This window comes from Macaca nemestrina, chromosome 10, assembly GCF_043159975.1.
Source record: "Macaca nemestrina isolate mMacNem1 chromosome 10, mMacNem.hap1, whole genome shotgun sequence".
Classification (NCBI taxonomy): domain Eukaryota; kingdom Metazoa; phylum Chordata; class Mammalia; order Primates; family Cercopithecidae; genus Macaca; species Macaca nemestrina.
In genome coordinates, this window is record NC_092134.1 from 130829959 (window position 1) to 130854060 (window position 24102).

A 24102-nucleotide genomic window follows, 5' to 3' on the forward strand; every position below is an offset into this window, starting at 1 on the left:
TGTTGTTTCCTTCACTTTATTTCCTCTACAGATGCATATCTCCTTCCTGAAGGTCAACTTTTCAGCTCTTCTTGTATTTTCAGCCCTCTTGAATAATCATCTTAAAATATGCCAAATAAATATATATTGGGGTTGAATAGTTTGGTTTCCTTCAACATTATGAAAAGAAAAAAACAACTTTTGTCTGAGATGTGTGAGTCCTTTTTAATTATCAGGTCCAGAGAAACATTAAAATGAGGCAGCAATTATATCCTACTCCCCACTTTTGAGCTATGTATTCATCTCTTGAAATTGATTGCTATTGCCATCAGAAGTTATAAATTAGCCTAATGATGTTTCACTAGACACTATAACCCACACCCTATAGCTTAACAATGAATAGCCAATCACTAGTGAATGTTATTTTTGTAAATCGATGAGAATTTCTGACAAATAACTTTGTATCAGCTTCTGGGACGCTGTCCTCACTTTGGTTCAAGCAAGCTCTTTAAATTATGTATTGTGCCTAGGTCGGGCGGGGTGGCTCATACCTGTAATCCCGGCACTTTGGGAGTCTGAGGCAGGCAGGTCAGGAGATCGAGACCATCCTGGCCAACATGATGAAACCCCGTCTCTACTAAAAATACAAAAATTATCCAGGCGTGGTGGTGTGCACCTGTAGTCCCAGTTATTCGGGAGGCTGAGGTAGGAGAATCGCTTGAACTTGGGAGGTGGAGGTTGCAGTGAGCCAAGATCATGCCATTGCACTCCAGCCTGGGTGACAGAGCAAGACTCTGTCTCAAACAAACAAACAAAATTATATATTGTGCCTTAACCTTGTACCGTGAGTAGCATTCAAAGCAACCTACCCTGACCATCACCATTTAGCATACTTCCTGACTCTGCATCTGTCCAGCTCCCAACCCCTTGTATTCTTCTGATTCTGAAACTGTTGGATGTAAAGTGGTGGGTCCTACTGAAAATTTAAACTTATCTCACTCCTTGACTGGAGATCTAGATTTTGCTTGAGCTGTTGTTTCAAACCGTCCCTCACTAGAATGAAGGTGTTTTGTTTGTTTGTTTGTTTGTTTGTTTGTTTGTTTTTGTCTTTAACCTGTGGGTAAGAGATTTGGGTTATAGAAAAAAACTGCCTTTTCAAATTTTGTCTCAGGATCAGAGATTCAGGTGAAGGCCAGGCAAAGAGCTCTGCACAGACCTTTTGCTTTTTGTCTTTAACTTGTGGGTAAGAGATTTGGGTTATAGGAAAAAAAACTGCCTTTTCAAATTCTGTCTCAGGATCAGAGATTCAGGTTAAGGTCAGGCAAGGAGCACAGACCTTTGCTTTTACTGCTCTGTCTTATGGCAGTAAGGTTTGGATCAAGGTATTGGCAATTTGGCACTATTGATCTCATTTTACACAGCATGCTTTAAAAATTGCAGCTGCTTTCCTGTTGTTTGAAATTTGGGATTGATTTTCCATTTGTTACCAACTCCATTTTGTTAAACACCAGCTGGTTATATATACAACACATATGGAGTATCTTCTTGTAGATATCTAGGAAAGTAGACCCGCCTAACCCAGGATGATTGTAAACAGGAATTGTAACCACTCAGTGAGTTCTCCTTGCCCACTTCCTAGACAGAGCTGATATATCAAGGCAGGGGAATTGCGATAGAGAAAGAGTCTAATTCATGCAGAGCGGGCTATATGGGAGACTGGAGTTTTTTTATTACTCACATCAATCTCCTAAAAAATCTGGGGATTTGGGTTTTAAAGATAATTTGGCAGGGTTTGGAAAGTGGGGAGTGCTAATTTGTCAGGTTGGAGATGAAATCATAGGGAGTCAAAGTTGCCCTCTTGCACTGAGTCATTTTCTGAGTGGGGACCACAAGACCAGATGAGCTAGTTTGTTGATCTGGGTGGTGCCAGCTGATTCATTGAGTGCAAGGTCTGCAAAATATCCCAAGCACTTATCTTAGGTTTAACTATAGGGATATTATCCCAATGAGCAATTTGGGGAGGTCTAGAATGTTGCAGTCTCCAGTTGCATAACTTCTAAACCGTAAGTTCCAATGTTATAGATAATTTGTTAGTCCTGCAAAGGCAGTCTAGTCCCCAGGTAGAAAGGGGGTTTGTTGTGGGAAAGGGCTGTTCATCTTTGTTTCAAAGTTAATCTATAAACTAAGTTCCTCCCAAAGTTAGTTTGATGTATGCCCAGGAATGAACAAGAACAGGTTGGAGGTTAGAAGCGAGATGGAGTCAGTCAGATCGGATCTTTTCATTGTCATAATTTTCTTGTTATAAATTTTGCAAAGGCGGTTTCACAGTGGCCAAAATGGGGATCTTTAGAAATGCCTATAATAATTTATTTGCATGCACAGTTAGAAAAATCTGGTATTAGAACCAGATTAGTAGAATAGGATAGTTACTTACAGTGGCACCTAAGAAGCTTCAAAAAGAAATTCTGAGAAAAATTGCCCCCATTTGGGAGGTAAACAAAAGGACATCTGAAAATTTCTGAGGTAAAAAATATTTCAGAGGCTTTCTCCCTTTTGTCTCCATCTCTGCTTCCCCTTCTCCTACTTTTGCACCTGCGTACTTTTTTTTTTTTTTTTAATCAGAACCCTTTTGTGATTTGCCTTTTGTTTCATTACCACCATGTAAGAAAATTCTCCAGATCTTTGACCCACTCCCTGAAACTCCTATTGTAGCAGTCCTGGGGTCACTCTGAACCCTGTCTAGTTCTGGGGGCTGCCTGATTCTTGAATGTTTCTTGTCTAAATTAAACTCTGTTCAATTTAGTTTGCCTAAAGTTTTTCTCTCAGTAGATGGCTTATTTGCAGTACAGCTCCCAGCCATCCCTAGGAGCATCAAGTGACCAAGCAAGGTACTCAGTGGGCCCTTTGTGTCCATTGCTGTCTCACAGCATCTAGGGACTATGGGTGAATTCTGTCTCTGATCCCGAAGCTCCACAGATTTGTGTTTTGATCTTTCCAAATTTGTTGAAGCAAATTTTTGATCTGAACTGGTTTTGGAAGTCACAACAGAAGTTACACTGGGTCCAAGATAAAACTTGATCCAATAATTAACTAGATTGGGTTTAGTCAGAGGTCTTTTTGGAGTAAGCAGCTAGGCAGACATGAGCACATCAGGAAAGGACTCCCACCATAAGGAATGTCAGGTGACCATCAGGTGATTATCAGGCAGTCAAACTGTCTCTCTAAAATAATAATTGGTCACAGGTGGTGCCAGGGAAAGGCAGTCTTCGGATAGTTAGAAAACACCTGGAGCTGGTGATCAGTCACTTCCTGATAAGATCTTGGGAGTTGGGGGAGTGGACTCAAGCATGCGCAATAAGAGGCAAAATGGTGGCGTTTAACCTTGCCATTTTTGTTTGTTTCTGGGGCTAATATTTATACACATAAATGTAGGCCTTTGACTTGGGGGTTTATACATTGGCATGGTTCTAGGGGTTGCCTCTCTCTTCCCTTGATTTCTCCTTCGGGTGGGCCATTCACATGCACAGTGGCCTGCCAGCACCCAGGACGGGTTGCATGCACAGCATATTTACTGAAGTTGTGTGCATGCTCATTTGAGGCATTCTTCCCTCACCAGTTGAGCATTCGTCTCTACCTCGAATACAAGAGAACCTAATAGTTAGGCAGTTATCTCATCACCCTTATTCAGTCTGAAGAAGTTACAGAAGATAGATCTTCATCCCTCTGCAGCCATTAGGATTAAAGGTTCTCTTATAAAAGGGAGAGGAGAAATTTCAGAGGTGTTTGAACCAGAGCAACTCCATCTTAAATAGGGGCTGGGTAAAATAAAGCTGAGACCTACCAGGTTGCATTCTGGATGGTTAGACATTCTAAGGCACAGGATAAGACAGGAGGTTGGCACAAGATACAGGTCATAAAGACCTTGCTAATTAAACAAGTTGGAGTAAAGCAGCAGCCCAGAACTCACTAAAACCAAGATGGAGATGAGAGTGACCTCTGGTCATCCTCACTGCCTCACTCGCACCAGCACCATCACAGTTTACAAATGCCATGGCAACATCAGGAAGTTACCTTATATGGTCTAAAAAGGGGAGGCATGAATAATCCGTTCCTTGTTTCACATATAATAGATAACCATGAAAATGGGCAACCAGCAGCTCTTGGGACTGCTCTGTCTATAGACTAGCCATTCTTTTATTCCTCTTCTTTCTTAATAAACTCGCTTTCATTTTACTCTGTGGACTCACCCTAAATTCTTTCTTGCATGAGATCCAAGAACCCTTTCTGGGGGTCTGGATTGGGACCCCTTTTCGGTAACAGTAGGACCTCTGGTAAAGTAAGCTTGCTTCTTTTTCAGATCTAGCCATGCTGAGTTCATACATGGAGAATGCTTTATTTGCCTTATTCCTTGATAAGCTCCCCACTGAGCTCAGTAATTTTGGCTAAATTTCGAACAAGATCAGTTTCCAAAATACACTTTTCTGGCATTTAGCTGGCTAAGTTCTGAAATTCTTTTTTGAAATTAACTTACATCTATAAAGGAAATCTCCAATTAAAAAGGTGCCTGCCTCTGTGCACCTGAGAGAGAGGGAGAGCTAAGCCACTAGAAACTTTTTACTATTTGTTTAAATTTACAAAGCAAGTCTTATCTTTGTTTAAGGCAGTTTTATTGACCAACTTGTCTTAATTGGGCCTTTAGATACACCCTTCTTCCTTGGTTTGGGCAAATAATGGTACAATATTTAGGCCTGAAATCCCAGCTGTGTGCTTTTGAGATGTAATTTTTTTCTTCCTTGTTTTACCAAAGTCATCTCTTTGGGGATGCAGAATTACATTTGTGTATCAGTCCATTTTCATGCTGCTGACAAAGACATACCTGAGACTGGGAAGAAAAAGAGGTTTAATTAGACTTACAGTACCACATGGCTGGGAGGCCCCAGAATCATGGCAGGAGGTGAAAGGCATTTCTTACATGGTTGTGGCAAGAAAAAATGAGTAAGATGCAAAAGCAGAAACCTCTGATAAATCCACCAGATCTCATGAGACTTATTCACTACCACGAGAACATTATGGGGGAAACTATCTCAATGATTCAAATCATCTCTCACCAGATCCCTCCCACAACACTTGGGAATTATGGGAGTAGAATTCAAGATGATGTTTGGGTGGGGACACAGCCAAACCATACAATTTTGCCCCTGGCCCCTCTAAATCTCGTGTCTTCACATTTCAAAACCAATCATGCCTTCCCAGCAGTCCCCCAAAGTCTTAATTCATTTCAACATTAAAAGTCCAGAGTCCAAAGTCTCATCTGAGACAAGGCAAATCCCTTCCACCTATGAACCTGTAAAATCAAAAGCAAGCTAGTTAATTCCTAGATGCAACAAGTATTGGGTAAATACAGGCATTCCAAATGGGAGAAATTGACCAAAGCAATGGGTTTCCAGGGCCCATGCAAGTCCAAAATTCAGCAAGCATTCAAATTTTAAAGCTCCAAAATGATCTCCTTTGACTGCAGATCTCACATCCAGGTCACCGTGATGCAAGAGGTGGGTTCCCATGGTCTTTGGCAGCTTCAACCCTGTGTCTTTGCAGGGTACAGCCTCCCTCCCAGCTGCTTTCATGTGCTGGCATTGAGCATCTGTGGCTTTTCCAGGTGAACAATGCAAGCTGTAGGTAGCTCTACCATTCTGGGGTCTGGAGGATGGTGGCCCTCTTCGCACAGCTTCACTAGGTGGTACCCCAGTAGAGACTGTGTGAGGGCTCTGAGCCCACATTTCCCTTCAACCTGCCCTAGCAGAGTTTCTCCCTGAGTGTCCCCCGCTGTGGCAGCAAACTTCTGCCTGGCATCCAGGCACTTTGGTACATCTTCTGAAATCTAGGTAGAGGTTCTCAAACCCCAATTCTTGACTTAGATGAAGGCTCAACACCACATGGAAGCTGCCAAAACATGGGGCTTGCACCCTCTGAAGCCATGACTTGAGCTCTATATTGGACCCTTTCAGCCATGGCTGGAGCAGCTGAGACACAGGGCACCAAGTCCCTAGGCTGCACACAGCACAGGGACCCTGAGCCCAGACTTTGAAACAATTTTGTCCTAGGCCTCTGGGCCTGTGATGGGAGGGGCTGCTGTGAAGACCTCTGACATACCCTGGAGACATTTTTCCCATTGTCTTGGGGATTAACATTCAGCTCCTAGTTAGTTATGCAAATTTCTGCAGCCTGCTTGAATTTTTCCTCAGAAAATGTTTTTTTTATTTTTCTTTTATTCTTTCTTTTTTTTTTTTTTTTGAGATGGAGTCTTGCTCTGTCACCCAGGCTAGAGTGCAGTGGCATGATCTCAGCTCACTGCAACCTCTGCCTCCCGGGTTCAAGTGATTCTCCTGCATTAGCCTCCCAAGTAGTTGGGATTACAGGTGCCTGCCACCACATCTGGCTAATTTTTGTATTTTTAGTAGAGGTGGGGTTTCACTATGTTGGCCAGGCTGGTCTCAAATGCCTGACCTCGTGATCCATCTACCTTGGCCTCCCAAAGTGCTGGGATTACAGGAGTGAACCACCACACCTGGCTGAATTTTTTTTTTTTTTTTCCTGTTACATTGTCTGGCTGCACATTTTCCAAATTTTTATGCTCTGCCTCCTTTATAAAACTGAATGCTTGGCTGGGCATGGTGGCTCATGCCTGTAATCCCAGCACTTTGGGAGGCTGAGGCAGGTGGATCTCCTGAGCTCGGGAGTTTGAGACCAGCCTGACCAACATGGAGAAACCCCATCTCTACTAAAAAAAAAAAAAAAATTAGCTGAGTGTGGTGGTGCATGCCTGTAATCCCAGCTTCTCAGAAGGCTGAGGCAGAATTGCTTGAACCTGGGAGGCAGAGGTCGCAGTGAGCCAAGATTGTGCCATTGCACTCCAGCCTGAGCAACAAGAGTGAAACTCAGTCTCAAAAAAAAAAAAAAAGAAAAAGAAAACTGAATGCCTTTAACAGCACCCAAGTCACTTCTTGAATGCTTTGCTGCTTAGAAATTTCTTCTGTCGAATACCCTAAATCATCTCTCTCAAATTCAAACTTCCAAAAATCCCTGGGGCAGGGGCAAAATGCTGCCAGTCTCTTTGCTAAAACATACCAAGAGTCACCTTTGCTCCAGTTCCCAACAAGTTACTCATCTCCATCTGAGACCACCTCAGCCTGGACCTTACTGTCCATATCACGATCAGGCTTTTGGTCAAAGCCATTCAACAAGTCCCTAGGAAGTTCCACACTTTCCCACATTTTCCTTTCTTCTTCTGAGCCTCTCAAACTGTTCCAAACTCTGCCTGTTACCCAGTTCCAAAGTCGCTTCCACATTTTTGGGTATCTTTTCAGCAATGCCTCACTCTATTGCTACCAATTTATTGTATTAGTCTGTTTTCATGCTGCTGATAAAAACATACCTGAGACTGGGAAGAGAAAGAGGTTTAATTGGACTTATAGTTCCACATGGCTGAGGAGGCCTCAGAATCATGGCAGGAGGTGAAAGGCATTTCTTACATGGTGGCAGCAAGAGAAAATGAGTAAGATGCAAAAGCAGAATCCCTTGATAAAACCATAAGATCTTGCGAAACTTATTCACTACCAGGAATACAGTATAGGGGAAACCGCCCCCATGATTCTAATTATCTCTCACCGGGCTCTTCCCACTACATGTGGGAATTATGGGAACACAATTCATTAGCAGACTGGAACCCCACAGGCATGAGCTAGAATGCCACAAAATGGACTGAAACTGCATCTGTTCTTGCTGCTGCTTACCTTCACAACAAAGGTGTCCTACAGAAACCAGGGCCATTTGTTGTGGAACTGAACACACAGGAGATAAAGAAACTGAAAGAAGATCCAGAGGAATGGGAGAGCAATGGCAGGCACAGCTGCTGTTTCAGGTCAAGAGGTGAATCAGCAGATCAGCAACAATGAAGTGAGTGCTGACATCCTAGAATACAGACATACATCCTAGAATACTGTATTCTAGGATTCCCTTTCCATCAGTACCTCAACTGAAGTTAGTAAGTGGGGAAGGTGTGTGTGCTACGAAATGGCTGCTGGTTCCCCTCTGTCTTTGAGCTCTCCTAAGAGAATCTCCCTTGCAGGACACCCTAACTGGAAACACACTATGGAGGCAATTTTAAGGAATGCATTTCATTATAGCCAAACTGACACATTAAAAAGCCATCTCAGAAGCTGTCATAATGTCAGTGGAGGCTGGGATCGTTCCAGGAATGAAATTTAGTTGGTGAATGATTAAAAGTAATGAAAATAAGTCAGTGTTTTTAGGTCCCCAACATTCACCCTGTATTCCATGGTTTTTTTTTTTTTTTTTTTTTTTTGTCTTTTTTTTTTTTTGAGGTGGAGTCTTGCTCTCTCTCCCAGGCTGGAGTGCAGCGGCACAATCTCGGCTCACTGCAAGCTCCTCCTCCCGGGTTCACACCATTCTTCTACCTCAGCCTCCTGAATAGCTGGGACTACAGGTGCCTGCCACCATGCCTGGCTTATTTTTTGTATTTTTAGTAGAGACAGGGTTTCACCGTGTTAGCCAGGATGGTCTCCATCTACTGACCTCGTGATTTGCCCGCCTCGGCCTCCCAAAGTGCTGGGATTACAGGCATGAGCCACCGTGCCCACCCCCTGTATTCCATGTTTAAAATTAACAGGAACAACAAAAATCTGCTTCTATCTAACAGATGAAATTATCCCTCCCTACATTTAGTATTCAGTTTGCCTTAATAATCACCTCAAAATATAGTGGCTCAAAACAGGAATATACACTATTACCTACCAGGTCCCTGTGCATCAAGAATTCAGGGATGACTTGGCTGTGTTTTCTGGCTCTGGGTGTGTCACGTGGTTGTGGTCAAACAGTGGCTCCAGTCACCTTAAAGGCCTCTTCTGAGTGCCTACACCAGGAAGACTCCAAGAGCTGGGGGTGGGCAGTGAACTGAGGCTCCTCACGTATCTCTATTTTCATTTTGTTTCTCTACATAGTTTCTCCAGCATTTGGCTCAAGGTTCCAAGGGCACATGTGACAAGACGGCGCCAGCTTTTTAAACCTTGGAAGTTCTTCTGTGTCAGTTCTGTGACATATAATTTACTAAAACACATCATGAAGGCTCGTTTTGAAGAGAGAGGGGAATAAGACTCCATCTGTTCTTATGAGGTATGTCGAAGCACTTGGACATGTTTTCAAACCACCAATCTTGATTCAGAAATGTGCTCCACTTTCCAATTTCATCCTGATACAAATGCATTATCTTTGGACGATGCCAATTTTCCCCTCAGTTTCATCATGAGCCTTTCTCCATAATTCAGAATCTGTAGATGATGCTGTAAAACTAATGACTGCCAAGCTATTCTACATGAAATAGTGGGCAAAAGAGGGAAGAAAACTTGATAAGCAGTAAAAATGTATACACGACATTTTTCACTTACACTAAGGATCAAATAACACCCGTAGGACCAACCATCCTATAAATGCTTTCTATAAATTCTGGATAAAATATTTTAAAAAACAACCATCTGAAGGCAATGGAGAATGAACAAAATAGGCAGATATTGGAGAGCAATCAACAGTTGGAAGAAGGGAATAGCAAGGAGTGAGTTTCCTGATTTTATTGCATGCTCCAGTATACACCATGCAGAGGAATAAAACGTCAGTAGAAAAGCTGTAGCCTTACTGGGTTGAAGTAACAGAGGACTGAGTTTAGGGTAACAAGAGCTGCAGGAGGTCAGAGGAAAATCTGAGAAAGGAGGAGGTCTGAGAAGGGGAGCCCCAACTTTTGAAAATGAGCTGTTCAAAGCTTTGGCTGGTACCTACACCACACTTGTATAGGGCAGACTTCATGTAGTCCAGCTAAAATAATTAAATTGAGATTTCAGTTATCATCAAGTACAGTGAAGGCTGAGCTATCAACAAAACACATTACTTTCGGCAAAGATACTCTGCTTGAAAACTCAAACTACATTCCAATACCTTACATAACAGTCATATTCCTTGTCCATTCTTGTTCCTACCATGGTTCTAACTCCTACTTTTATTCATTACATTAATCAAAGTAATTCTCTTTCATAGAGAAAACTGGAAGTTAGGTAATCGAGGAATGTTAAAAATAACTATTTTAGCAGATGCGCAAAATTCTCAAGCACATATATTACAGCTTTCTATAGTCATATACATCCTTTATATACTTGCTTGAATTGGCATAGAAAACCCTCAGTTTGTTAATGTAATTCAAAGAAATAGCCACTCCATAATATATAAAATAAGAATAAAAGTTACATATATATTTATTATTTATATAAACTGTGATTGATGACCACATTCAGTATTCCATCCTACCTAGAAATTTTCTAAAGATTTTCATGAACTCACTGAATTTAATATTACTTTGAAGCCCTTAATTGACTTAGGAATCTTGGAAATTAAATGTAAGCTGATAGGCTACAGAAAATAATTACTGTCAATATGTGGAATTTTTCATAATTTGTATTCAGTTTATTTGAAAACATGATTTTACATTCTTTTGGTATTTTAACATTATGTGGGCATATTAGTTTACCTTATCAGTAAACAGATATAGGAATTTAGGAATTCTTTTTTTTTAAATTTATTTGTAAGTTTCATAGGTACAGAGTAGGTGTATATATTTATTGGGTACATGAGATGTGTTGGTACAGGCATGCAATGTGTAATAATCACATAATGAAGAATGAGGTAGCCATCCCCTCGAACGTTTACCTTTTTTTGTTACAAACAATCCAGTTATAGTCTTTCAGTTGTTTTAAAATGTACAATTAAATTATTGACTATTGAATAGTAGGTCTTATTCATTCTTTCTGGTTTTTGTTGTTGTTGTTGTTTGTTTGGGTTTTTTTTGTAACCATTAACCAGCCACACCTTCCCTTTAGCCCTGACTCCCTTTCCAAGCCTTTGGTAACCATCCTTCCCTCTCTATATCCATGAGTTCAATTGTTTTGATTTTAAGATCCCACGGATAAGTGAGAAAGTGCAATATTTGCACAGAAAGAGAAAGAAGTGTTTGCCTTTCTGTGCAAACATTGCAGTTATTTCTGACTTATTTAACATAACACAATAATCTCCAATTCTACTCATATTGCTGCAAATGACAGGATCTCATTTTTTAAATGGCTGAATAGTAATTCATTGTGTATATGTACCACATTATCTTTATCTATTCATCTGTTGCTGGACACTTAGGTTGCTTCCAAATCTTGGCTATTGTGAACAGTGCTACAACAAACATGGGAGTGTAGATACCTCTTTAATAAACTTATTTCCTTTCTTTTGGGTAGAGATATCCACTAGTGAGATTGCTGGATCATATGGTATCTCTAATTTTAGTCTTTTGAGAAACTTTTCAGCTGTTTTCCATAGTGGTTGTAGTAATTTACATTCCCACCTGCAGTCTACAATGGTTTCCATTTTTCCACATCCTCACCAGCATTTGTTACTGCCTGTCTTTTGGATATAAAGTGTTTTAAGTGGGATGACATGATATCTCATTTTAGTTTTGATTTGCATTTCTCTGTATGATCCATGATGTTAAGTATCTTTTCATATGTCTGTTTGACATTTGCGTATCTTCTTTTGAGAAATGCCTATTCAAATCTTTCATCCATTTTTGATCAGATTGTTAGCATGTTTTTTCCTATACGGTTGTTTGAGGTCCTTTTATATTCTGGTTATTAATCCCTTGTCAGATGAGTAGTTTGCAAATATTTTCTCCCATTCTGTGGGTTGTCTCTTCACTTTGTTGATCATACCCTTTGCTGTGTAGAAGGTTTTTTTTAACTTGATGTGATCCCAATTGCGCATTTTTGACTTGGTTGCTTGTGCTTGGGGAATATTACTACTCAAGAAATTTTTGCCCAAACCCATGTCCTGGAGAGTTTCTCTGATGTTTTCCTATGGTATTTTCATAGTTTGAGGCCTTAGATATATATTTTTTAATCCATTTTTGTATGATTTTTGTATAGATATATGGGTCTAGTTTCATTCTTCTACATATGGATATTCAGTTGTCCCAGCACCATTTATTGAAGAGACTGTCTTTCCCCCAGTTTATGTTCTTGGCAGCTTTGTCAAAAATGAGTTTACTATAGGTGTGTGGATTTGTTTCTAAGTTGTCTATTCTGTTCCATTGGTCTATGTGTCTGTTTTAATGTCAGTACCATGCTGTTTTGGTTACTATAGCATCTGTAGTATAATTTGAAGTCAGGTAACTTGATTCCTCCAGTTTTGTTCTTTTTGCTTAGGATGGTTTTGGCTATTTTTGGTCTGTTGTGGCTCCATATAAATTTTAGGATTGCTTTCTCTATTTCTGTGAAGAATGTTTTTGGTATTTTGATAGGAATTGCATTGAATCTGTAGATTCTTTGTGTGGTATAACCAGTTTAACAATGTTGATTCTTCTAATCCATGAACTTGGAGTATTTTCTCATTTGTTGGGTGTCCTTTTTAATTTATTTCATTAGTGTTTTATAGGTTTCATTATAGAGATCTTTCATTTCTTTGGTTAAGTTAAATCCCAGGTATTTAATTTAGTGTGTGGCATTTGTAAGTGTGATTACTTTTTTGATTTTGTTTTCAGATTGTTCACTATTGGCATATAGAAATATACTAATTTTTGTATTTTGATTTTGTATCCTGCAAATTTACTGAATTTGTTCATCAGTTCTAATAGTTTTTTGGTACAGCCTTCAAGTTTTACAGATATAAGATCATACTGTTTGCAAACAAGGATAATTTGACTTATTCCTTTCCCATTTGGATACTCTTTATTTATTTTTCTTGTCTGATTGCTCTAGCTAGAACTTGTATTATTACATTGAATAACAGTAGTGAAAGTGAGCATTCTTGTCATGTACCAGATCTTAGAGGAAAGCCTTTTAGTGATTCCCATTCAGTATGAAACTAGTCGTGGGTCTCTTTATATGGTTTTTATTATGTTGAGATGTTCCTTCTATATCCAGTTTTTTTGAGTGCTTTTATCATGAAGGAATGTTGAATTTTATCAAATGCTTTTTCAGCATTAATGTAAATGATCATATGGTTCTTGTCCTTCATTCTGTTGATACGATGTATCACCTTGATTGATTTGTATATGTTGAACCATCCTTGCATCCCAGGGATAAATCCCACTTGGCCATAGGGAATTGTCTTTTTAATGTATTATTAAATTTGGTTTGCTAGTATATTATTGAGACTTTTTCATCAATATTCATCAGAGATATTTGCTTGTTGTTTTTCTTTTCAGATGTGTCTTAGTCTGGTTTTGGTATCAGGGTAATAAGAGTTTCAAGAATGAGCCTGGATGTAGTCCCTCTTCCTCTGTTTTTCAGAATAGTTTGAGTAGGATTGGTATCAGTTCTTCTTTAAATGTTTGGTAGAATTCAGCTCTAAAGCCATCTGCTGCCAGGCTGTTTTTTTTTTTTTAATAAACTGGGAGATTTAAATTGCAGATTCAATCTCATTACCTGTTTTTGGTCTTATCAAGTTTTAGATTTCTTTATGGTTCAATCTTGGTAGGTTGTATGTGCCTAGGAATTTGTCCACTTTTTTCTAGAGATTCCAGTTTATTGGCATATAGTTGCTCATAGTAGTCACTAATAGTTTTTTGAATTTCTGTGGTATCAGTTGTAATATCTCCTTTTTCATGTCTGATTTTATTAATTTGTATCTTTTTTTCTTAGTCTGCCTAAGTGTTTGTCAATGTTGTCTAACTTTTCAAAAAAACAAGGTTTGTTTCATTGATCTTTTGTATTGTTTTCTTCATTTCAATTCCATTTATTTCTACTTTTGTAATAAAGATCAGTAATTTGTAATTGCTTCTACTAATTTTGGGTTTGGGTTACTCTTGTTTTTCTAGATCTTTAAGATACACATTTAGGTCGTTTATTTGAAGTTTTTCTTCTTTTCTGATGTAGGCCCTTATAGCTATAAACTTCCTTCTTAGTATTGCTTTTGCTGTATCCCATAGATTTTGGTATGTTGTGTTTCCACTATCACTTGTTTCTAGCATTTTTGCCATTTCCTTTTAAATTTCTTTGTTGACCTACTGGTCATTCAGGAGTATTTTATTTCATTCCATGTTTGTGTAGTTTCCAAAATTCCTCTTGTTAATGATTTCTTGTTTTATTCCATTGTGGTTAGTGTAGATGCTTGGTATTATTTCAATTTTTTGGATTGTTTAAGACTTGTTTTGTTATCTAACATATGGTCTATCCTTGAGAATAATCCATGTGCTGAGGAAAAAATTGTTTATTCTGCAACTGTTGGATGAAATGTTAAGTAAATATATAAAAGTCAATTTGTTCTGTAGTACAGATTAAGTCTAATGTTTCTTTGTTGATTTTCTGTCTGGAGGATCTGTCCAATGCTGAAAATGGAATGTTAATGTCTCCATCTATTATAATATTTGCTCTAATCATATTTGATTTTTATACCTGGGAGCTCCAGTGTTGAGTGAATATATCTTTACAATTGTTATATCCTTTTGATGAATTGACACATTTATCATTGTATGTTGACCTTCTTTGTCTCTTCATAGGTTTTTTCTTGAAATCTATTTTGTCTAATATTAGTATAGCTACTCCTCTTTCTTTGGTTTCCATTGCCATGAAATATCTTTTCCATCCCTTTATTTTCTATCTTTGCGTGTCTGTATAGGTGAATTGTGTTTCTTGTAGGTAACTGATTAGTGATTTTTTTTTTTTTTCCAATTAGCTAGCGTATACCTTTTGCTTGGAGAGTTTAGTCCATTTACATTCAATGTTATTATTGGTAGTAAGGACTTACTTCTGATATTTTGTTATTTGTTTTCTGGTTATGTTGTGGTCTGCTCTTCTTTCTTTCCTTCCTATCTTTCTTAGTGAAGGTTATTTTCTCTGGTGATATGATATAGCTTCTTGCTTTTTATTTTTTTGTGTATCCATTGTATTATGTTTTTTGATTTGTGATTACCATGAGGCTTGCAAATACTGTCTTGTAACCCATTATTTCAAGCTGATTACAACTTAGCACTGTTTGCATAAGCAAACAAACTAGCACAAAAACTAAACAGATGAAGACTCTACACCTTAACACCATCTTCTCAGTTTTTAACTTTTTGCTGTCACTATTTATATCTCATTGTGCTGTCTATATCTTCAAAGGTTGTGGGAACTATTTTTTTTTTTTATCGGTTCATGATTTAATTTTTGTACTTTAGTGAGGTTTATGCACAGGGTTATACTAGTCTGTGTTTTTCTGTCTCCTTACTATTACCAGTGAGTTTCATAGCTTCAGGTGATTCCATATTGCTCGTTAATGCCCTTTCTTTCGGATTGAAGTAATCCTTTTAACGTTTCTTATAGGACAGATCTGGTGTTGATGAAATCCCTTAGCTTTTGTTGGTTTGGAAAAGTCTTTATTTCTCTTTCATGTTTGAAGAATATTTTCTCCAGTAACACTATTCTGGGCTAAAAGTTTTTTCCTTCAGCACTTCTAATATGTCATACCACTGTCTCCTGGCCTTTTTCCACTGAAAAGTCGACTGCTGCTAGATGTAGTGGAGCTCCATTGTACATTATTTGTTTCTTTTCTTTTGCTGCTTTAGAATCCTTTCTTTATCCTTGACCTTAGGGAAATTGATTATTAAATTCCTTGAGGTAGTCTTCTTCAGTTTTCCCAGCATTGTTTGTTGAGAAAAACGATTAATTCCTTTCGAATTGCAATAGTACCTTTTTTTGAAATCAATTGACCATGACTATTGGTGTTAGTTTCTGGACTCTCAGTTGTGTTTCATTGTTTTTTTCTGTCTACTGTAATGCGAGTACCATAGAATCCTGATTAGTGCAACTTTGAAGTAAGCTTTGAAATCAGAAAGTGTAATCCTCCAAATTTCTTATTTTTTAACAATTTCTTTTTGTGATCTGTTCACTTGGCATTTCCAGATATATTTTAGGAGTAGTTTTCCACTTTCTGTGAAAAAAAAGTCTTCTGGGATTTAATAGGGATTGCACTGAATATATATAAGTTGACTCTTCACCTATAAACACTCTTCTTGTGCTAAATTTCAGTTCAGCTGGTCATCCTTGCTTGTACAACTCTGTGATGAATTGAAAATATAATTTCAGCCTTTTATTTTTCTTATCCTAGTTGTTTCAGAAGGACGTTATGCCTTTCTGAACCTTGTGTGTTCTGCTCAAAAATGGAAGTTCTCAGCCAGGTGTGGTTGTTCATACCTGTATCCAAGCACTTTGGGAGACCAAGATGAGGGGACCACTTGAGCACAGGAGTTGAAGACCTGACTGGGCAACATAGGGAGACTCTGTCTACAAAAAAATAAAAATAAAAAAATATATGGGTGTTTTCGTGCATGCCTGTAGTCCCAACTACTCACAAGGTGAGGTGGGAGGACCACTTGAGCCCAAAAGTTTGAGGCTGCAGTGAGCTGTGATGTAGCCAGTGCACTCCAGCCTGGGTGACAGAGGAAGAACCTGTCTCCCTCCCTCCACCCGAAACAAGGAGGTTCTCACTGGTATCTTTTATGTATCAAGTAACACCTGATCGTATGAAAAATTAATAATCCTTGATTCCTGCCTGTACCAGACAGGTAAATTTGAAAGCAGTTATACAAATAGTATATTAACTCCTCTTAAAGACTTCCCAAGGAGAATATTATTATCATCTGTATTTTACAGGTGATTATACCAAGGCAGAGACTAGTTGTTAAATGAGGTCTCAGACCACACCTGTATGAAGCAGAAAATCTGGTTTCTTGTCTTGGCAGGCTGACTCCAAAATTCTCTCTTAGAAACAATTATATCATAAAAATGGAAAATAAATAAAATCCAAGATTGGAGACTGATTTTTAACATCTATTCATCTTAAACCATTGAGTAAACTATTAAACAATCAAAAATAAATTAAACAGAGAAAAATAAAACCAAATATTCATATACAAAGGAGTCTAGACTCTACAATGAAAACGTGTTTTTCAAGTGACCCACAACAGTTACATAATTACTGCATATTTTAATTAAACAATAAATATGTAAGTATTAACTAGACTCAAGAGAATAACTTAGTGAAAGGACTAAGCATGAGCGGTAAGTTTTATAAATATTGAAAATGGACCAAAAAGCCCAAATGGGAAAATAGGTCTATTTCCACCTGGATGATCTCCCTGAAGTTAATTTTCCATTTTGGAAATTATAGGACAATAATTCCTCCTATTCATGAGGGGTGAGTATGTGTGTATGTGTGTGTATGTATAATAGGTTATACAAAAATATTACTTAGTAGCAACCAGGTTTTAAGGACTATTGGCCTTTTTGAGGTTCCTAAGAAAACCTTGAATGCTTTCGGTAGGAAAAGTTGGGCTTCACTCTATGTATTACTGGCGTTGAAAAAAAATAAATCTACTTTGGTGATGATCCTAGGTGTCCTCAAGCTCCGTTCACCAGGCTATACAACCAATGTGTCATATATGTATTGAGTTGTAAAATACCTCTAACAACTGAAGTTGCTGAGCACAAATTATGGAGACATTAAACAAGGAAAAATTGCAGAACAATTAAAAAAACTCTTCCTTGGCATGCTAGTAGATGGGAATTCAGCTTTCACTTCAACATCAAAATGGAAAATTTTCTTACAGAAAGGACATTGTGTTTGAATAGGAATTAATTTGAGCTGTTTTGGAAATTATCATGTTTTCCATAAAGACAGCATTGATTTCATCCATTAGCATATTGAGATGCTTTCCCGTTTGACATTGGTCACAGAATTTAAAAGGAACAAGAACATTACTGCACATTCAGGAATCAGGTACACATAGAAGTTAAGGTCAGGACCTTGAAGGGAATCTTGTCCAGTGATATTAGGCCTACTTTTTAAAACATTCAGACATAATAAATTTACTACCAATCATTTTTTCAATAACAGCAATGATATATTTATTTTTCCCATGGACGCCTGCATTAAGCTTGTAGACTATTTTTATATTTCAGCATTTTTTTCTTTGAGTCCTTTTAAAAGTTGTTAAACAATCCTGAAATTTCCTTTACAGTATGCTGTTAACTAATTACATCTTTTCAAAGTCTTTTGACATAATGATTGATTAAAGGAAGTATCTCCAGTATAATTACACTTGCTTATAACAAAAGAGTATTTGAAACTTGAAGCAAAAAGGTTAGACAAATTTATAATGAAATATAAATAAATATGTATACTATATAAGGCATTATTAATAAATATATATGAATAACCATCATAGAATGAAAAAATATTAATGTAATTAATTGAAGTAAAAATACATTCTAAATTAGAATAGAAAAGGGCTTAGGAAATGTTTTTAAATAATATGTTGCATAAATATAAAACTGTAAATATCACTCTGATGTTACTTATTTTGGAAAGGATATGACACAATGGGAATTTTCATATTCTACTCCTAGGATCATAAATCTGTACAGTCTTTTTGGCTGAGTATAGCATTATCTGATTAAGATGAAGGATCACATCCTAAGACCCAGTATTTACACTCTTATGTGAATACATATACATACACATGCATATCAGTGAGTTTCAGTAGCTAAGTTCCTTGGAATATCTATCAGTTCTCCAAATGGATAAACAAATTTGGCGTACTTATACAATGGAATACTATATAGTGATCAAAATTAACAAGACTGGCATGTTTACAACAGGATAATACAACAAAGAAAATGAACAAATTGGAGCTACATAGATAATAATACAGATGTGAAAGGAATTATTAAGATGGAAAAATACATTTAGAATAATCTCATTTACATAAAGTTTGAAAAAACATGGTTTTAATACAATGTAACTTGTTATATTGGTGATAAAACTCTACAGTGAAATATATGAGTGATCATCATAACAATTGGGATAGTCAGGAGGGAGGAGATAAAAGGGAAATATCAACAAGAAGACATATACTGGGAGTATCTGGATTGCTGGCAAATTCTATTTTCTGACCAAGGTGTGGTAACATCAATGTTAATGTTATAATTTTTTCTCTTACTGTTTATTAGGTTTTATTACTATCTGTATATTATGCTCCCCAATAAAAAAAAACATTAAAAAAGCAGAAACATAAAGTACATTTCTATGTATAAAATTAGGGTGATACAGCATATTCTCATAGATACCATTGTAATTAGATTTTTTTGCTGAATAAAGGAGAATAGAGCATTATGGTACTAAGAAATCCAATTTAAAATTTAAAACGTTTCTTTTTTTATTTTGAGACAAGGTCTCACTCTGTTGTCCAGGCTGGAGTGCACAAGCGCAATCTCGGCTTAGTGCAACCTCTGCCACCTGGGCTGAAGTGATTCTCTCAACTCAGCCTCCAGAGTAGCTAGGACAACAGGTGTGCACAACCACTCCCTGCTAAATTTTTCTGGTTTTGGTAGAGATGGTGTTTTTCCATGTTGTCCAGGCTGGTCTTGAACTCCCGTGCTCAGGCAATCCACCTGCCTCAGCCTCCCAAAATGCTGGGACTACAGTTATGAGCCACTACACCTAGCCCAAATCTTTTCTTAAATTAATTAAAAAAAAAAAGATAAACAAGAACTGTAAATCCACCTACTTAATGCTAATATGAATTTGAAACATCAAAATTCGAATATTTATGATTGCTATACACCTTTTTTCTTATTTCCAATTTAATTATTTATAATTCACATTTCAAAGTGTCAGAAAGTCATGAATTTCCAATAAATTATAGTAAGATAGATATTAAATATATAGACCTATTATCCCAAAATGTGTCTCTAAATGAAATATGTATATTCATATTGTTAGCATTCTAATTTCACAATACTATTCATGTGTACACCTGTGTGTTGGGTTAAATATTTTGTTACTATAATTTTTTGGTTCTGCATTAGAGAAAAAAAAATCATAGAAAGGCAAATTTGTTAAAGTATAAAACCTATTTAGCATGATCTTTGAGTATGTTTGTGCATATATAATGCTACTTTGACTGCTATAGTAAAATAATACAGATTTAGTCACTACATCTAAGAATGTAAAAAAGCATTTACAAGAACTCGGCTTGCTAATGATGCTTTTAAAAGATGAAATAAAGTTGATATGCTGTATATTACATACAGTATTTGCCTATGTTCATATTGAAAACCGCACAAAAGAAAACCAAAATAGAATCCTAATTGTTGGAGATCACTTTTGCTATGAATTTTTAAAGTGTAATAAAATAAAAAAGCCAATAAATCATTGAAAATATGTTGGTTTTACTTTATTCTTGATGAAATACCATGTGAGGGTATTTGCCTAGGCCTGATGCTGAGAATCATAGAAGAATCAAGATGCCATGAGGAAAAATAATAGTGTTCTCTCATCACCCTGAACTCCAGTACTTAGAAACAAGACTGAAATCACATTTATCAAAAAGCATTCTTCCTTTCACCTGCCATCATCATTATCATCATTATGTATATCCACGTCTATCTCATTAAATGATTTATTTTTGAAATATTTAAGCACATAATTTGGAAAGTAAGTAATTTTAAAAAGATCATAATTGTTGGAAAGTTACAGGAGTAAACAGCAAAGTTTAAGTCAAGCTCAATACATTTAGATTTAGAAATTAAGTGTAGTTTATTTTACAATACATTACTTAAGCAAATAATTATTTATGGATGAGCTTAAAGTAATCCTCTTTTCACTATGATCACGGTAGAAATAATTTAGATTTTAGTGTAGCTAAAACTCCCTAATAAGAAAGACAAAGCAAATAACACATTTTATGAGCAAGCTTTTCTTTTCTAAAGAGCGGGTTTTAGGACCAAATTTTCAAACAGAAGTAAGACCTCAGATCTTCTGTCACACTTGAGTGAGTGATGATGGAGTTCGAAGGTTATAGTTCTATAACCAAAACTATATTCAAGGATATGGATTAAATGGTGGAATTCCATAGAAGCACCAGATTCAGTTTTGTTTCCATGGGTCTAAAAGTCCTTCAATCTTTCATAAACTTGTAAGTACTGTTTTACAATTTGATCTTTTAAAGATGTTATAAACGAAGAAGACTTGATTCCTGCTAATAAAAACAGAGTAAAATTTAAGTCATAGAATAGAATGGTGGAGCTGAGGTTAGATACTATATTTTACTAATTGTATGACATTTGAGATCCAGTGCTGCTCACTGAATTTCCCTGTGAGGAGAGTTTGTGGTGATGACCCAACAATAGACAAGCTACTATCCAAAAAAAGCTATCACAGCAAATCAATTTCCAGTTTCTTCCAAGTTGCAGGAGAAGGCTTAGACCATGATTTTAATCTCTTCTGTGACCTGAGTATTACAAAAAGAAGAAAATCACTACCATTTTCATTTCAGGTATACTAAAAATTTATAACAACTCCTTTTTTAAGAACTTCGCGTTAGGAATACGTTGTTTAGTTTCTCCATTAAAAAAATGATTTATAGAAGGAAAACTAAAGTTCATTTCTACCCCTAAAACAATAAGATAAAAACGGGTAATCAACATTGAGAATCCAATAGACAGAGGTAACAACCAGTTAAACATAAGAGGAAAGAATTAGTGAATTGGAAGATAACTACCCAGAATGAAGCATAAAGAGACCAAGGGATACAAAATATAAGGCTAGAGGGTCAGAGATATTTAAGCTACAATCAGAACAACTAACATACTTCTGGAGTTCTGGAAGATTAGAAGAGAGAAAATGGGGCAGAAGAAATGTGGATGTTTTTCCAAAAGTGATAAAATGTATCAGTTCATATATTTTTAGAAACCATCAAACTTCAGACAAGATAACTAGAATCAAATTAACATAAAATGATAGGACATCAAAGACCACTAGAAAACCTGAAAAGTAACAAGAGGAAAAGACAGATTACATTAAAGGGAATAGCAGTCTAAATGACAGCCTGATTTTCAACAGACAAAAATGAAGCTAGAGTTCAGTGGAATCATGTCTTCAGTGTATTTCAAAAGTAGTATACACCTTGATAAACAGAAACTTAAAATGATATTTTTTCAGATAAAAGAAAAATTATTATTATTTTTGTATGTAGAGTTGGAGTCTCACTCTGTTGTCCAGGCTGGAGTTCACTGGTAGGATCATGGCTTACTGCCGTCTGGAACTCCTGGACTCAAACCATCCTCCCACCTCAGCCTTATGAGTAGCTTCACGATGCCTGGCTAAGATTTTCATTTGTTGTAGAGGGAGTTTTGCTGTGTTGCACAGGCTGGAATTGAAATCCTGGGTGCTTCTGCTCCAGCCTTAGAAAATGTTGGGATTATGGGTGTGCGCCACCCTGCCTGGCCAATAAAGGTACTTATTGAAAATATTCAGTTGAATATTCAAGAAGGAAAACAAATTAATGGAAGTGGTAAATATGTGTATAATTGTAAATGAATGTTTACTGTATAAAATAATAATGTCTTGTTTGGGTAATTATATAATTGATAAGACATATGCAAATGGCAAAAAATAGACTGGAGGTAAAGGTGACAGGAGTAAATTTAGTTAAAGTAGTTTTTGAACTTTTCTATGTCTATGAGGAGACTTTGAACAATGACCGTGTATTTCTATCCAAAAGCATAAATACAAAGAAATTGAATCAATGATATATGAAAGAATACTATAGTAGAATTATTAATAACTGTTCAAAAAAGAAGCTGGCCAAATATATATTAAGGATGGATGAATCATTACAGTAAATCCATACAATGGAACAATATAGAGAAGTGAAAAAAAATCACATGTACTTGCAACTATGTGACTAAATTTCAGAAACATAATGTTGAGTCCAAGAAGCCACAAACAAGAAAAACATGTAGGATTTCTTTATTTTTTATTTTTTATTATTTATTATTTATTTATTTATTATTACTATACTTTAAGTTGTAGGGTACATGTGCATAACGTGCAGGTTTGTTACATATGTATACTTGTGCCATGTTGGTGTGCTGCACCCATCAACTCGTCATTTACATCAGGTATAACTCCCAATGCAATCCCTCCCCCCTCCCCCCTCCCCATGATAGGCCCCTGTGTGTGATGTTCCCCTTCCTGAGTCCAAGTGATCTCATTGTTCAGCTCCCACCTATGAGTGAGAACATGCGGTGTTTGGTTTTCTGTTCTTGTGATAGTTTGCTAAGAATGATGGTTTCCAGCTGCATCCATGTCCCTACAAAGGACACAAACTCATCCTTTTTGATGGCTGCATAGTATTCCATGGTGTATATGTGCCACATTTTCTTAATCCAATCTGTCACTGACGGACCTTTGGGTTGATTCCAAGTCTTTGCTATTGTGAATAGTGCTGCAATAAACATACGTGTGCATGTGTCTTTATAGCAGCATAATTTATAATCCTTTGGGTATATACCCAGTAATGGGATGGCTGGGTCATATGGTACATCTAGTTCTAGATCCTTGAGGAATCGCCATACTGTTTTCCATAATGGTTGAACTAGTTTACAATCCCACCAACAGTGTAAAAGTGTTCCTATTTCTCCACATCCTCTCCAGCACCTGTTGTTTCCTGACTTTTTAATGATCGCCATTCTAACTGGTGTGAGATGGTATCTCATTGTGGTTTTGATTTGCATTTCTCTGATGGCCAGTGATGATGAGCATTTTTTCATGTGTCTGTTGGCTGTATGAATGTCTTCTTTTGAGAAATGTCTGTTCATATCCTTTGCCCACTTTTTGATGGGGTTCTTTGTTTTTTTCTTGTAAATTTGTTTGAGTTCTTTGTAGGTTCTGGATATTAGCCCTTTGTCAGATGAGTAGATTGCAAAAATTTTCTCCCATTCTGTATGTTGCCTGTTCACTCTGATGGTAGTTTCTTTTGCTGTGCAGAAGCTCTTTAATTTAATGAGATCCCATTTGTCAATTTTGGCTTTTGTTGCCGTTGCTTTTGGTGTTTTAGACATGAAGTCTTTGCCCATGCCTATGTCCTGAATGGTACTACCCAGGTTTTCCTCTAGGATTTTTATGGTATTAGGTCTAACATTTAAGTCTCTAATCCATCTTGAATTAATTTTCGTATAAGGAGTAAGGAAAGGATCC

The 24102-nt window shown here is 36.9% G+C and overlaps 1 pseudogene; it reads left to right on the forward strand.

The window, feature by feature from the left end:
- Window positions 1-9040: 9040 nt before the first annotated feature.
- LOC105465917 (taste receptor type 2 member 46-like) overlaps window positions 9041-24102 on the forward strand; it is an 80476-nt pseudogene continuing 65414 nt past the window's right edge.